Source organism: Emydura macquarii, unplaced genomic scaffold (genome assembly GCF_026122565.2).
Source record: "Emydura macquarii macquarii isolate MOO-44397 ecotype Brisbane River unplaced genomic scaffold, CSIRO-AGI_Emac_v2 contig_1119, whole genome shotgun sequence".
In the NCBI taxonomy this organism is placed as follows: domain Eukaryota; kingdom Metazoa; phylum Chordata; order Testudines; family Chelidae; genus Emydura; species Emydura macquarii.
The window spans coordinates 16,573,795-16,587,113 of NW_027131256.1; the positions used below are offsets into that span (position 1 = coordinate 16,573,795).

At 40.4% G+C, this 13,319-nt stretch overlaps 1 protein-coding gene across 6 annotated transcripts in view; it reads left to right on the top strand.

Moving 5' to 3' along the window:
* Nucleotides 1-13,319, top strand: part of EPHA3 (EPH receptor A3) — a 550,981-nt gene that overhangs the window by 133,518 nt on the left and 404,144 nt on the right. For 4 of the 6 annotated variants that reach the window (XM_067546247.1, XM_067546248.1, XM_067546249.1 and 1 more), the window contains exon 1: nt 9,905-10,385. The exons of 1 other annotated variant lie outside the window; for it this stretch is intronic. The gene's annotated coding sequence lies outside the window, so the exon portion shown is untranslated. One more of the 6 variants, XM_067546250.1, reaches the window with a different exon arrangement.

The window sequence follows — 13,319 nt, forward strand, 5'->3', positions numbered from 1 at the left end:
AGGTGTCATGAATTTCTAAAAGCATCAGCACTAGAGCTGGGTGACGTTTTTTGAACAAATATTTTATTCATTGAAAATGGCTGTTTCAGCTCAACCAAAGTTATTTGTGTCAAGTTCACGGAACACTTTCAACCAAACCAAAAAAAGCTGAAATCTTCTGGTAATGCCCAAAGTGTTTTGTTTTGATTTTGAGGAATTTTGACAAAAGCAAAGGAGTAGCAAAACAGCAGCAAGTGGAAGTAGTGGTGCAGCTGCCTTCCTCCTTAGAGGTTTTAGCCCAGTGGATAGGGCACTGAGATGGGAGACCCCGGTTCAGTTTCTCCCTCTGCCTCATGAGAAGGTATTTGAACTTGGGTCTCCATGGCCAACTGCCTATTGATTGTCATCCTGAATGGCTACAAATGACAACGGATAGTCTCTGGGCAGAAAGCGAGTGTGAATGACTTTACAGCCCGGGAGTAAGGACTCTCATCTGGGAGACTCAGGTTCAAGTCCCTGCTCCAATGAATATTTAATTGTTTATAAAAAGTAGAACAGGTTCAAGAGAAGAGACTGAGAAAGCCCTATAGTAGAATAGCCAGTGGCTAAGGCATTCTCCTGCAAGTTGGGAGACCCAAGTTTAAAATCCCTTCTCATCTTCCGGTAGGGGAAATTCAGCCCTTAGTCTCCTACATCCTCGGTAAGTGCCCTAATCACTGGATTAAAGCTTATGAAGAAGGCAGCACCAGCACCACATCTTCCTCCTCTGGCCATCTTGTGAAACCTTTGCTTTTGTCAAAATGCCTGAAGTTGAAATGAAAATATTTTGGGACAAAACAAAATATTTGATTTTTACTCAAATTTTTTTTTTAACTTTTCTGTTCACTGAAAAATGTCATTTTTGGTTTGACCCAAATTGCCAGTGAACCAGAAATCCCCATTTTTCATCCAGCTCTACTCAGCACTACTTACACTAGATACAAAGCCTTCCCTTTGAGATCAGAAGTTTCAGTCTCACCCACATTGGTAGTGAATGGAAATTACTGTCTGACAATAGTTTGTTTGTCTATATAAATGAATAGGTGGTTTCAGTCATGTTGCTTGTGGATAGGTGTCCACATTATTAATATGCAGTGTAATATGACACTAATACATAAACATGTAGCAACATATACTTGAAAAAATATCTCCCTCCCAAGCAAAATCCTACACTGCACCCATAATTCTCCCTCTGGAAAGAGGGTGAAAGAGAGTGAACAAACCACACGTGGCAGATGCTAGACACATCACTGAATGCACTACTTGAAGATGCTCAGCTACTCCAATGATGCTGGTGGTATATGAACCAATATAGAAAAGAAATAGAACAGAATGCTGCCATACAACTTTTTGGGATCCTTTATGGTGGTCTTGGCAGGGGAAAGAAGGGTTGATTAGGCATGAGGAATTAACTACCCTCAGTTTCCAGAGGAGGTCTCTCTGGAGTAGGGTTAGGATGCTTGCATGATCTAAGTGACCGTACATGCTTTGCCTCTGATAGCATTTGAGAAGTGGTTGCAATCTGGAGGAATTTTAGCATTAATACAGTGAAAATATTCCCTATTTCCTAAAGCATTGTGAAGAACAAGAAAGAATCTTCAGTGGGTGAGTAGGGCAGAAGGGGCCACTGGAATGACGGGGATTGAGATCATGGAACTGAGACCCTGAAGCTAGCTAGGTGAAGCTGTGGAAGACGGAAGGACTGTTAGAGCAGCTTATTAACATAGCAAAAATGCCAGTGCAAAGGATACATTCTGAGGATTATGTCCACTTAAACTATAGGCTAAGGGCTTAAGCACCACAGTAAGACTTTTGTGCGGTCCATTCTGCCTTGTATCTTGTTTCAACCGTCTAGAATTCAAGGAAATACCGGGTAGGCTAGCTCCAGCCCCTCTGTCCACAGATTTTGCTTTTAAATCAGTCTTCTAAAACTGGAAAGGTTTAGGAAAGTGCACCAGGCATTTCCAAGTACACCCAGGAAAGGCCTCTAGTATATTGAAAATCTCTTTGCTTCCCAACCCCGCTTTGCAGACACTCTGTGTCTATTTGGCTAGCTTCAGGCCTGTCTGCCATCCCTGTGCACCCAGTCTCCCTCAACTTTGTGTCCACTCCCCCTCACACTTGCTTCTCTCTTCCTGCCTAGGAAACTTCACTATTGCCAACCCCGATCATTCTAAAAACATGTCAGGCGCTCCAAATTTAGGAGATTTAAAAAAAAAAATTGTGTGCTTTATATTTGGTTTTGGTTTGAGCCTTTAGGGTTTATATTTTCAGTTTTCCTCGGCAACCATAAAGGCTAGGAACCTTTTTAATGGAAACCTAGATTCTTTTGGAATTACATGACTGGGACTAAGAAAAACAAATATTTCAACACCTGCGATAAAATCACGAGGCTGGATCCCTTTCCCACTCCATTTTTCCTGCCCACCCCTCCTACCCCAAAAATACACTTGGGGCACCTTGTCAGTTTTTGCTCCTCTTCTGAAACACAGACTGGAGTGGAGTCTTAGGAACACACGTGTATGCCATAAGTATGTATACCTTTACACTTAGAACTTTGCTTGGCTGTAGCTTTAACAATAATGCAGAATTCTTTTTGCCTTCAGCTTATATGTGTAGCAGATCTAAGAGGCTTGTCAAATAAAGAGCTATATGTTTCTTTATTTTCATGAGTGAGTTCTGTGTTATATTTTCTTTTCCTTCTGTACGGAGCACAAGACTGCTTTGTTCACTTATCTAGTAATAAAATACTAATTATGTATAGAACAAATATTGGTATGTCCTTAACTGGCTTAAAAGACTGCGAGCCTCAGTTTTAATAAACATGCCTGGCAATTAAATAAACCAAAGCTTTAGCTTCTTTAGAAAATGTGCTGTGCCTTTGGCATACAGCTGAGCAGAGCTATAGATTTTGTTGAGGTTGGCAGCGGTGGAGATAGTGTTAATTGTCTGAGGAGGGGGGGAAGCTCTAATTCACTTCTTTCTTGTGCTAATAGGACAGAGTTTTGGAATAGAAAGAATCAGTTACAGTGCAAGTAGAATTAGAACTAGGATGGAAGAGGAGGATGCAATCATCTCAAGAGGCCTATAGATCCATGACCTGTTTATGTATACTTATCATGTATAATATATGTTAAACAGTACCAAGGAGATTTAGGAAAGAATTGATTCAAAATATTCAAAATATAAGGTAATTCAGGTTAGGCTAAATAGATGGGCAAATCTCCCTCCTCCCCTCACATCCTCCTCCTAGTGGTGGAAAGCCTGGTCATCTTTTCCCCCTTCCCAACTAAGGAGAGTCAATACACCCCAGCTACCTGGGGAGGAGTTGCAAAGCCACCCGCAGGGTGTGTTCCCCCATACCTCCGTCCACAGGAAAAGTGCTCAGATATCAATTTTTCAACAAATGTGGGGGCAAGTTGTTAGTAACATGGAACAGATTGACCCAATGACTTCTCTGAGAATTCCTGGTGTTAGTGAGTTTGTCTATACTGGAGGGGCGTTTATGGAACAGTACTACAATGAAATCTGTCTTAAGGGACTGACTAAGCTTGGATGTTTATCTCATATTATTGATTTCTGTAGAACTATAGTTTGGGGATTCTTTGAAGCAGAATTTCACATATGGTACTTCACAAGGGTTACTTCTTCTACAGGTTTCATAGAATCTTACTGAATATATTTTCTAAAAAGGGGTGTACATCAAGTTCTTCCTGCCAGTAGTTTGGGAATGACCCAGGGTAGATTTCTGCAACTTTCCACCAGTGGGGGAACTTCACACAGTGGAGGTGAACTTTAAGTACTGGACAGAGCCAATCACATATAGACTTCTCTTGTAGAAAAACACTATTAAAGGGAAGCAAAAAATTAAGTGTCTGAAACACACCTAGATCCAGGTCTAGAAATAGCCAGTTTTTAGCATATCTTTAGGCAGTCCTCCTAAACCAAAGCATCTCAGCATAGCACCTTCAGTTCTCTTTAAAAAAGCTCTTCTGTATTAATTTTTAAGAGCTGTCCAGGCAGAAGAGCACACGTTTTTGCTGAAAGCCTTAAGCCTTGGAAATATATGCTGGAAAACCAGAAAACGACAAAGGCAAATGCAATGCCTGACAAGGTTGTTTGTTCCTTTTTTGTGGAAGTCATGAACATTTCCAGAGACTTGAGGCTCAACAAAAGGATCTTCCAGAATGGACTCAACAGTAGCCACCTGCAAATTTTGAGGAGAAAAACAAGGCCAGTCTCCATGCAGTGGCTGTGACCCCAAGCTGGGCCTCACGCAAAGTAGTTGTTGATTCTACCACTGAACCACTAATGCTACAAAAGAGGAAGCTCTCTTTACCTCTAGCGGGAGACACTAATGAGGCCATGCCCTTTCCTGCAGTCAGGTTAGATCATCACAATGCCATGGAGAGCCACACTTACAGAAAACTCTAAACTACCACTTCCCTTCTGTTCCTTTCCTGCAAATATTGGATGCTTAGTGGACAGATGGCAAAGTGCCAATCTGGGCATTTTACTTGTGTGTGTTTTTGGTGGGTGTGACCCAAGAACCTCTTAATGCCATCTGGCAAGGGGCTGCAGAGGGGTTACAGGGATCCCTTTGGTTTGGCTTGTACATTCTAGTCCACCAAAAAGTGACATGTGAGGTCTCAAATAAAAGCTGGTGTCACACTGGTCATCAATATCATTGCAAAACACATGTACGGAAGTTTGGTAAGGAGTTATGTATATACACTGAAATATGTTACTAAAGGTCTGTGCCTAAGTTGTGTCACCAGCAAAGGTGAAAAACAGGTTTGCTGTCAGACAAGAAATGTTTATCTAGCTGGCTATTTACATGTAGATTAGGTATTGTATAGTTCGCAATGGTTTCCTATCATCAGTCTGAACTGAATGTTAATGAAGGATTTAAAAAAATTTCAGTGAGAAAAAAGAAAGAAACAAATTGGCAGAACTCTATCTTTAGGTGCATATCAAAGCTTTGAGTGGACAAAGGAGACGCCTGGTCATCCTTCAGTAAGGAAGTAAATGGCTAGTGTGTTTGCTTCATGAAAAGAGGCATCTTAACAATGCTTGGTTGAAAATATGAGTGACAACTTTGGTGAGATAAGCTTCTTTAGGCAGCAGGTTAACCCGTCAGTTAAGATTAGTCTCTGGAAAGCAGGTTATGATTTTGTTTTATACATAACCATTTGTTTCCAATATTCTTACTCACTATCACTTGAGTCTCTGTTCTTGGATAATAAACATATTCTTGGTTTCTCTGTAAAAGTATCTAAGTGCTGTGCTGTTAAGTGAAGTGGTGCTCCTGAGTTGAATCTTACAAGCCGGTGTGTATTGTTCTGTTGGGAGTAGCAAACCTAATAATTGGGAGTTTTTGCTCCTGTGTGGAGGGCTAGTTGAGCCATTTGTACAGCTGACATGCTGCGTTTTCCCCTGTTGTCAGTCTAGCTATAGAAACATGGTATCCCCATTGTTACCATATCATTGTTTGCCATAGCACACAGTCTCCAATCACCGAGTGTGCTGGATGCTGTACAACCATATAGCAAGATACAGTCCATGGCTAGAACAGCTTTCAAACTCATGTATGTACAATATATTAGTCAAGTGTCAAATGGTACATAACTTGCTCATTTAAGCAAAATAATCCCCAGATCATATTTCCATCTATGTCTAGGTGCCCGAACCCACTCTGTTTTCTATTGCTGTCCCAAAGTGTGCTCTTCTTCCTCCATAACCCACACAAACAGATTTAGGCTCCATCTGGAGGTGATGGGAAGGAGAATGGGAATTCCTTGTCTCTAACCAGTGTTAGGTGGTTCCCCCACTCCTTCATTTCCCTTGATTATCTCATTCAGTGTGTGATGTTCTGACCTCTTGAGCCACATCAGAAGCCCAGTTCTATATTGTATCAGTTACCAGTTTTGCCTAGCAGATAAAAAGTCTCTAGGTACAAACTACTTTTTATTGCATTCAGGTGGGTGCATCGGTCAATTGAAAGAGGTTTGTTTCTTGACATCAGAGCTAGAGAAGGTGAACCATTGTCCTCACAGTCAGATTAATATCATGTTAAGGATCTTTTGGTTAGCTCTTTCGCCTAACTTCTCTTTAATTTTCCTTTCAGAATTAACAGCAGCAAGTGTGAGACCTGTTAAAGATCAACCAACTGAGGAAAGGAATTATGGAACCTTTTTTTCTCTGGGCTCCATGTAGGATGTTTCCATACTTCATTGTAGTACCTGAGAGACAACGCATACAGTAGCAGAAATGGCTCTGTAAGCTGTTGCATTAGGCTGGAAGTCAAAGTATTTGGGTTTTGAGGAGTCTTACTTGTCTCAGCTGCTTCCTTCAACTGAAAAAAATTATTTTAAAATGCAAAGTAGCTTCACTACCTCATCATCCTAGCTATCTGGCCAATTAGTTTTCAAAAAGGGAGAAAATCTCTTCCTGTATTAGTAGCAATTTCTGGGGCAGACCAATTAAACACAAAGGGACAGATCCTTAGTGGGTGTAAATTGTCATAGCTGAATCGATTTAGTTGAGCAACAACAATTAACACAACTTAACAATCAGGCCCCAGGACTCTGCACTACTAGACAATATGGAAACACTGAAAAAATGCTATCACTGATTGCAAGTGCTGGTGCTAAGTTCCTCTGATACCTCTGCAACCTTCAAGTTAGGAAATCATTTTGTCATCATCTTTTGCTGCTCCTTTTTTAAAGGAATATGGAAAGGTCAAATCGGCACTGAAAAATTTCAGAAATAGATTCCTTGCCTTGTTCCTAGTTCTTAGAGTGCCAGTTGGATTTTTTTCCTATCCATTTGATATATTCAACGACTGAAAGAGGGGGAGATGGCTTAATATTCACTTCAAGACAATTACTCAAGGCAATGCAGACACTTCTTTATTTCTACCTTTGCAGATCAAGGTAGGTATTTAAGAAAAATTCCTGTAGACTTCAATGGGGCCAGGATTTTACTCCATGACTCCATAGTCTTACTATAGAAGCTGTAGGGACAGTGAATTATCTGTCTTCTTTCTGCCTTTATGGTCAATCAATTTTTCGTTCTGAAGTGGTTGTGCTCTTTGATCCATATTTAGTGCCTGTGTGTTTAAGTGACAGAAGATCTGCCTTTTGGTGATGGTGGTGGTGATTATTATTTATTATTTATTGGAAATGAATCCCTTCAATAGGAAATGAAATTTGCCTAGTAATTGCCTAATGTAATGTTATTTTGATCTTTGCCCACTAAAACTTGCCAAAATCTACGCAATATTTTTAATTTGGATGGGTAAGCAAGTCGGGAAGGCAGGGCTCCCTGCCCAGGCTTGGGGGATTGTCTTGAACCCCAGGCTGGGGAGGTTTCTCATCATGTTGGTTTTGATTTAATGGCAATACAATTTTTCTTCTGATGGCAGAACCTTACGGACATTATTCCTAAATTATTTCTGCTGGGTTACCCTGTCATCTTAAAGACTTATTTATTCTTCTCCCTTAATTGCACTATTTTAGTGTCAGTTATATATATAATATATATGTGTTGTGGTTTGCTTTTATAAATTATATAAATCGTCAAGCCTTATGAGATTAAATTATGAGTTTTTACTAAGAAATTATTCTTAAACTTATCAAAAATGCAGTTATAGAATGGTGCATGTATGTGCATATATTGACCAAAAATACACCTTATTTTTTAAAAATCTGTTGTCCCCAAGTATTTCTGATTAGAAGGTGCAGAAATATCTACCTATCAGGCTTTAAGGTGCAACATAAGTCTCCCTTCCCATAATTAATCTTTTAAGTATGCAGCAGATGTTAGGTATTATTATCCCATTTCTAGTGATATAGTCTCACATGTAGTTTAGCAATCTCACTCGGGAATCTGCTGCATGGCACGTCAGGACCTGGAAATATGTTGCCTGTGTAATGTCAAGACCTGACTCAATAAGCAGTTTCTCTTTTAGCCAAGAACAGTGGGATCAAAAACACTGAGGTGATGAGCTCGGGCACCTTTTGCCCTGAAACAACCAATCTCTTACCGCATAAACTAAATTTGCTGCATCCTTCTTTCTCTATCATCTTATATGGCTAAGGCCAAAGACACAAACACACATGCACGCACATATACGTAGTGCAGAAAGATGTTATGTGAGAATGTCCACAGTTTGCCTGCATCTTGTGTATTAAGTTGTCAGGGAATATCTAAATCACTTCCTTTTCTGTCACTACGTCTTCTGACTACATCCTTTGAGACACAACACCATTCAGAAGCAACCACCAAAAAATACCCCCTTAAAATGATATGTAAATCCTGCAATTCATCATGCTCTGTGTAGTACAGGTTTAATTCTTCCTGCTTGGTCTCAGTCTGCTGAAACATTACTCTGATATACAGTACAAAAGCGGTAACAAAGATGTTCATATCAGCCCATTGTGAGCTGGTGGCAGGGAGAGAAATCAATGAAGCCATGGGGACAATAGCTGCAGTTTAAACAGGCTGCAGAAATTTGCTAAGATGCAGACAAAAGGTCTATACTGAAAAGAGAGCTGCTGTGGAATTCCTTGGGCTCCATTATGTTGCCGAAACAATCCTCACTTAGAGAGTGGATTTGCATCTCTAATAGAGTTCAGGCTCTGTTTGTGAAAGGCTTTCGCTAGGCCTGACCCCATCTCTCAAGATCACATTGATACCCAGCGCCTTGTCTCTCCCCTGTCCTGCACGACAGACAGCAGTATCATGGGAAAATGCACTAACTTAAAAGGAAGCAAAAGAAGCCTAGAGGAAGGGGGAAAAAATTAAAGGCTTGAGGCAGTTTTGGTGGTACTTAGCAGTGAAAATTACTTTGGCAAATAATAGAACCTACTGCTGGTAATTACAGCTAACAAGCTTCCCCCAGCCCAAATGTGACACTTGGACTGATGTGAGAAAAGCTGATATAGGCCAAGCTTATTAAGACTGAAAAAAAGGAGACGCTTCTGTATTAAAATACAGCACTTTGGACCCTGCAAATCCTGTAATCTAGTGTTACCAATTACCCATTAAAATAGAAAATGGAGCTGTAATATTTTAGGTCCTATTTAGTGAGAGTCCAGCCATATGCTCTAATCTCAAGTAACTTTAACTGGGAAAATGTTTTGTTTGATGCTTGTGCTCCTGTTTAAAAACAAAATATTGGAGGTACTTAATCCATCTTCTGATGGAGATGGGCAAGTTTCTTTTTTCTACAACAGTATTAACCTTTTGTCACCCTTTATTTTTGCAGTTTTCAGCCTTCACAGTGTATTCATATTTCCAAAAGTGAAAGTAGTAATGAAATCCCATTTAATTGAGTGCATAAGTACTAATATACACACACTCTCTCTCTCCCTTCTGTCACCTGAAGTATTCTTTGGTGATAACACAAAATGTTATATTCATAACAGAAGATGCTGTGGAGGTTTTACATTTATTGGAATGCTTTAAAATAAACTATTGCTATATTGGCTTCCCTCAGCTTTGGAAGTGATTTTTAAAGTATTATGCCAGCCTTTTCAAAGTAAGGTGGTTGCTCACTTTCCAATCTGGCAAAGAGATGGAGTCCACCTGCATTCATCACTTGGCAGGATCACAGCTGGAGCCAAGTAGTCTAATTTCTCTTCCATTCCCCAAAAAATTCTCAGAAAGGAATTTACATCCAACTGTGATGGGGTGTTCACCCCGTACCGCCACCAATGGGGTTAAAGTTACAAGAGAGGCCAATTAGCCATAGGCTGCACCTGCTGGGGAGCTAAGGGGCAATGAAACTGATTGAGAATGAAGCTCACCTGTGCAGGACCATGTAGGGCTTCTCTAAAGCCTAGAAGCTGAGGCTAAACTAGAGGGCTGCAGTGAGGTAAACCTGCAGTCACACTTGCTTATACAAGGGGGAGGATGGGAGCCTGAAAAAGGCAGCGTAGGAAGCAGTCTAGGGAAGGAGCAGAAAGGTCCAAGAGGGATAGACCTGACCTGACCTACTAGTTTGAGGGTCCTTAGACTGGAACCTGGTGTAGAGGGCAGGCCCAGGGTTCCCTTCCAAGCCATTGCAAGAGTGCTGCAGTCAGCACAGTGGAGATGAAGACTGCCTGAGGCTTAGAGGAAGGAAAGGGGTGACTTGGCCAGAGGGCTAAGCCGTGAAGGAGAGGTGCTGCAGCTCCAGACTAGCGAGAGCAGCTGCAGAACAAGTGTTTGGGGCAATGGGCTGAATGACTGCTGGGCAGGGCATGGAAAATAGTGAGCCAATTCCCCCGCTGAGCCATGAGAAGACACTGCTGAGTGATGAGTAGCAGAGCCCCATGATAACAACTCTTTTTCTTCTACTAGAATGGAAGCACATACTGCAGGTATTAAAGGTGTTTCTACCAAATTTCTTGCTTGTGGGAGTGTGCTCACAATTTGTTACATAGTTTTGTAACTTGATGGTCTCTTTGGATCCCTAGGTTGTTCTGAATGTCTGGCTAGCTGTGGTTAAAGTGCCTTCCTAATCATTTGAGTTTATCAAGAAGTTAGTTTTCTTTGCTTCCCCCCCCAAAGCAGATCTTAGCACAGTGATTCAAGCCTGTGTCTCATTAAGGTTGGATTACATTTATATGCTCTGCAAGGGACCAAAGCTTAAAACCATTGCCCCCATTCATTCCCTACAAAGTGCAGATGCTAAATTAATCTTCCTTGACTAATTTGACCAGGTGATGCCTGTTTGAATCTTTCAGGTAGACCTCCCCCCACCCCACCCCATCCACTATTATGTCAGATAAAAGCTTCATCCTCATCTTCAAAAATTTACACCTTGCCGTTAGCCTGTCCAAATTTAAGTCCTTCCTAAAGATTCACTTCTGTCATGCTGCCTAAAGCAAAACATGCTGTCCTGATACACGTTGGATATATTTTGCCTGTTGTTCCCATTCCCTTTCCTCTTCTCTGTCCTTACATTGTGAATTCCTCTGCACAGTGACTGTCCTCTTGGAGTGTTTACCATGCAGTATGCACTACCATAAATAGTTAGCTATAACACACAGACCACCCTGAGGTTGCAGATAGTGCAGCAATTGGTAGCCTACTTATGAGGGGACATGTCACACAGAGCATATTACACCTGTGTTCCGCGATCTGTGTTTGGCTGTCAGTGGACTTCTAAGTGAAGTTCTTTTCAACCTAACATCCTAAATGGTTTGGACCTTGGCCTGTTGTCAAAGGTGTGGGCGTATGGTAGTTGAAATCTGGATTACAGCACCCAATGGTTCAAATGTGTCTGAGCTGGTGCCAGCTCAATGTTCTTAATGAGGAGTCCTTGGCTATGGAATCAATTTCTCTCATCTGACAAAATCCGGGATCTGACAACTTTGAGATCATACTGCATGGCTATCTAGGCATTTTTATAACTGACAAATCTATGGTCATTATGAATTCATGGGGCTGACATCTGTTCTTTCACCAGTATAAATATAAATTAATTGCATTTCCTTTAACAGAGTGGTGTTGGATTTACGGTGGTGTAAATGAGATAAAAAATTGGTCCAAAGCTTTTGACTCTCCATTGCTATTGACTCATGGAATGTTCTTATCTATCAAGAATGTCATGGGTTTTCTAGGTGTAGTAATTCAATGAAACTGCAAACCAAAATATTTATTAATATTGATGTGATCAGGGATAATCAACAAGTTGGCTAAATTCTGTGATCACCATTGAAATCAGTCAAGATGCCTTGGTGTAACTGAAAGCAGGATTTGGCCATTTTTAAAAGGTCAATTTATACTTTATATTTGATTTCAGAATGATTATGGGTTTTTAATGAACTGTTAATATGCAGAATGAACAAAATGTTTATCTCTATCTAGCATTTTGTTTGGTGCTAAATTACACAGTGTGCATGGTGACATATTAAGTGTCATTTTGTTGAATTTTTTCTCTTTTAAAAAGAGGCCCAGAAATCTAAGTCCTTTCCTTTGTGTTTGGGGAATGCTATTACATTTTAAAGATGACATCTCATTGTGTAATTGTAATTATGTAAATAAGGTGACTGCCTATCTTAAATTTAAAAAGCTAAAGGAAAATGGCTGTGATCTAGTTAGTAGATCAATGAATTCAAAGAGTTTGGGGCCTGTAGACCTGGTTTTCTGCTGAGCCTTTCTGTAATGTTTCTAAACACTCTTGATCTATTAATTTTCCTAGTACAGTTTTTTTTCTAAGGGTGGGCTGGATTGACCAGTTACTATTTTCAAATTTATTCATCCCCCACATATTGTAATCACTAAGAAAATCTGATCAGCTGATTAATCAGACAAATGTGCAGAAATGCATCGTTGATTATTGTGATTCTTACAAAAGTTGCCAACTTCTATTGTATCCAACTAATGGTCCATTGATGCTTGTATCTTTTCTTAACAGTAGCCAACATCAGACATTCCAGAGGAATATCTGAGATGTCCCTGGATGGACAATTGTGCAATGAGCTACCCACATGGGAAGTGTCTTCCTAAACCCCAAGTAGCATAAGGATTTATCACATGCATTGTTTGTTATCTTCCATATGTGAATGTTCTTATTACCCATATTAAAGAGTGCTTTTCTTGATTCCAGTAAAACTCTTAGCCTCATTCATATATTGTGGCAATGAGTTTCACAGATGAATTGTGCATCGTGCTTTCTTAAATAAGTTTTAAAATTTCCCTTTCACTTTCATTGGTTGTCCTCTTGCTTTGAATTATGAAAAACGCTAAATAGCACCTAGTCCACCATCTCTACACTACTATTTCATATACTTCCTATTATGTGTCCAATTTAAACTATTCAGGCCTAATTTTCTTCAGTATCCCCTCATGTAGGAGTCTTTCCATGCCTTCGGTAATTTTCATTGGTCTGCCCTTTAATGTTAGATGACTCCTCAAAAGAACGTTCTATCCACCACTGAAGAGTTTTATTAACCCTCTTCTGCCCCAAATGCACAGAGTTCAACTCAAAAGTTGACATCCTTTGCTCTGCTTAAGTCATCTTGCTAGATCTCTTGTTGGCTTCTAAAGTATGTACCTTCTTGTGTTACTTACTGTCAGAGCTGGTTGGAAAAGGAAATTCCCATTTACCGTGATGTTCTGGGTCATCTACATTTCATTTCATTCTGCATTGGAATGAAATGCTGACATGACAGAAATTCTGGTTCAATAGAGCAATCGCTTTTGCCGACTGGCTGGCAAATGGTCTGGCTGACAGGTAAGCAGGCAGGCTTCAAGCTTCCCCGGAAGACTGGAGGGAAGCCAGGGCATTGGCCGCCTGCCTGGTTTCC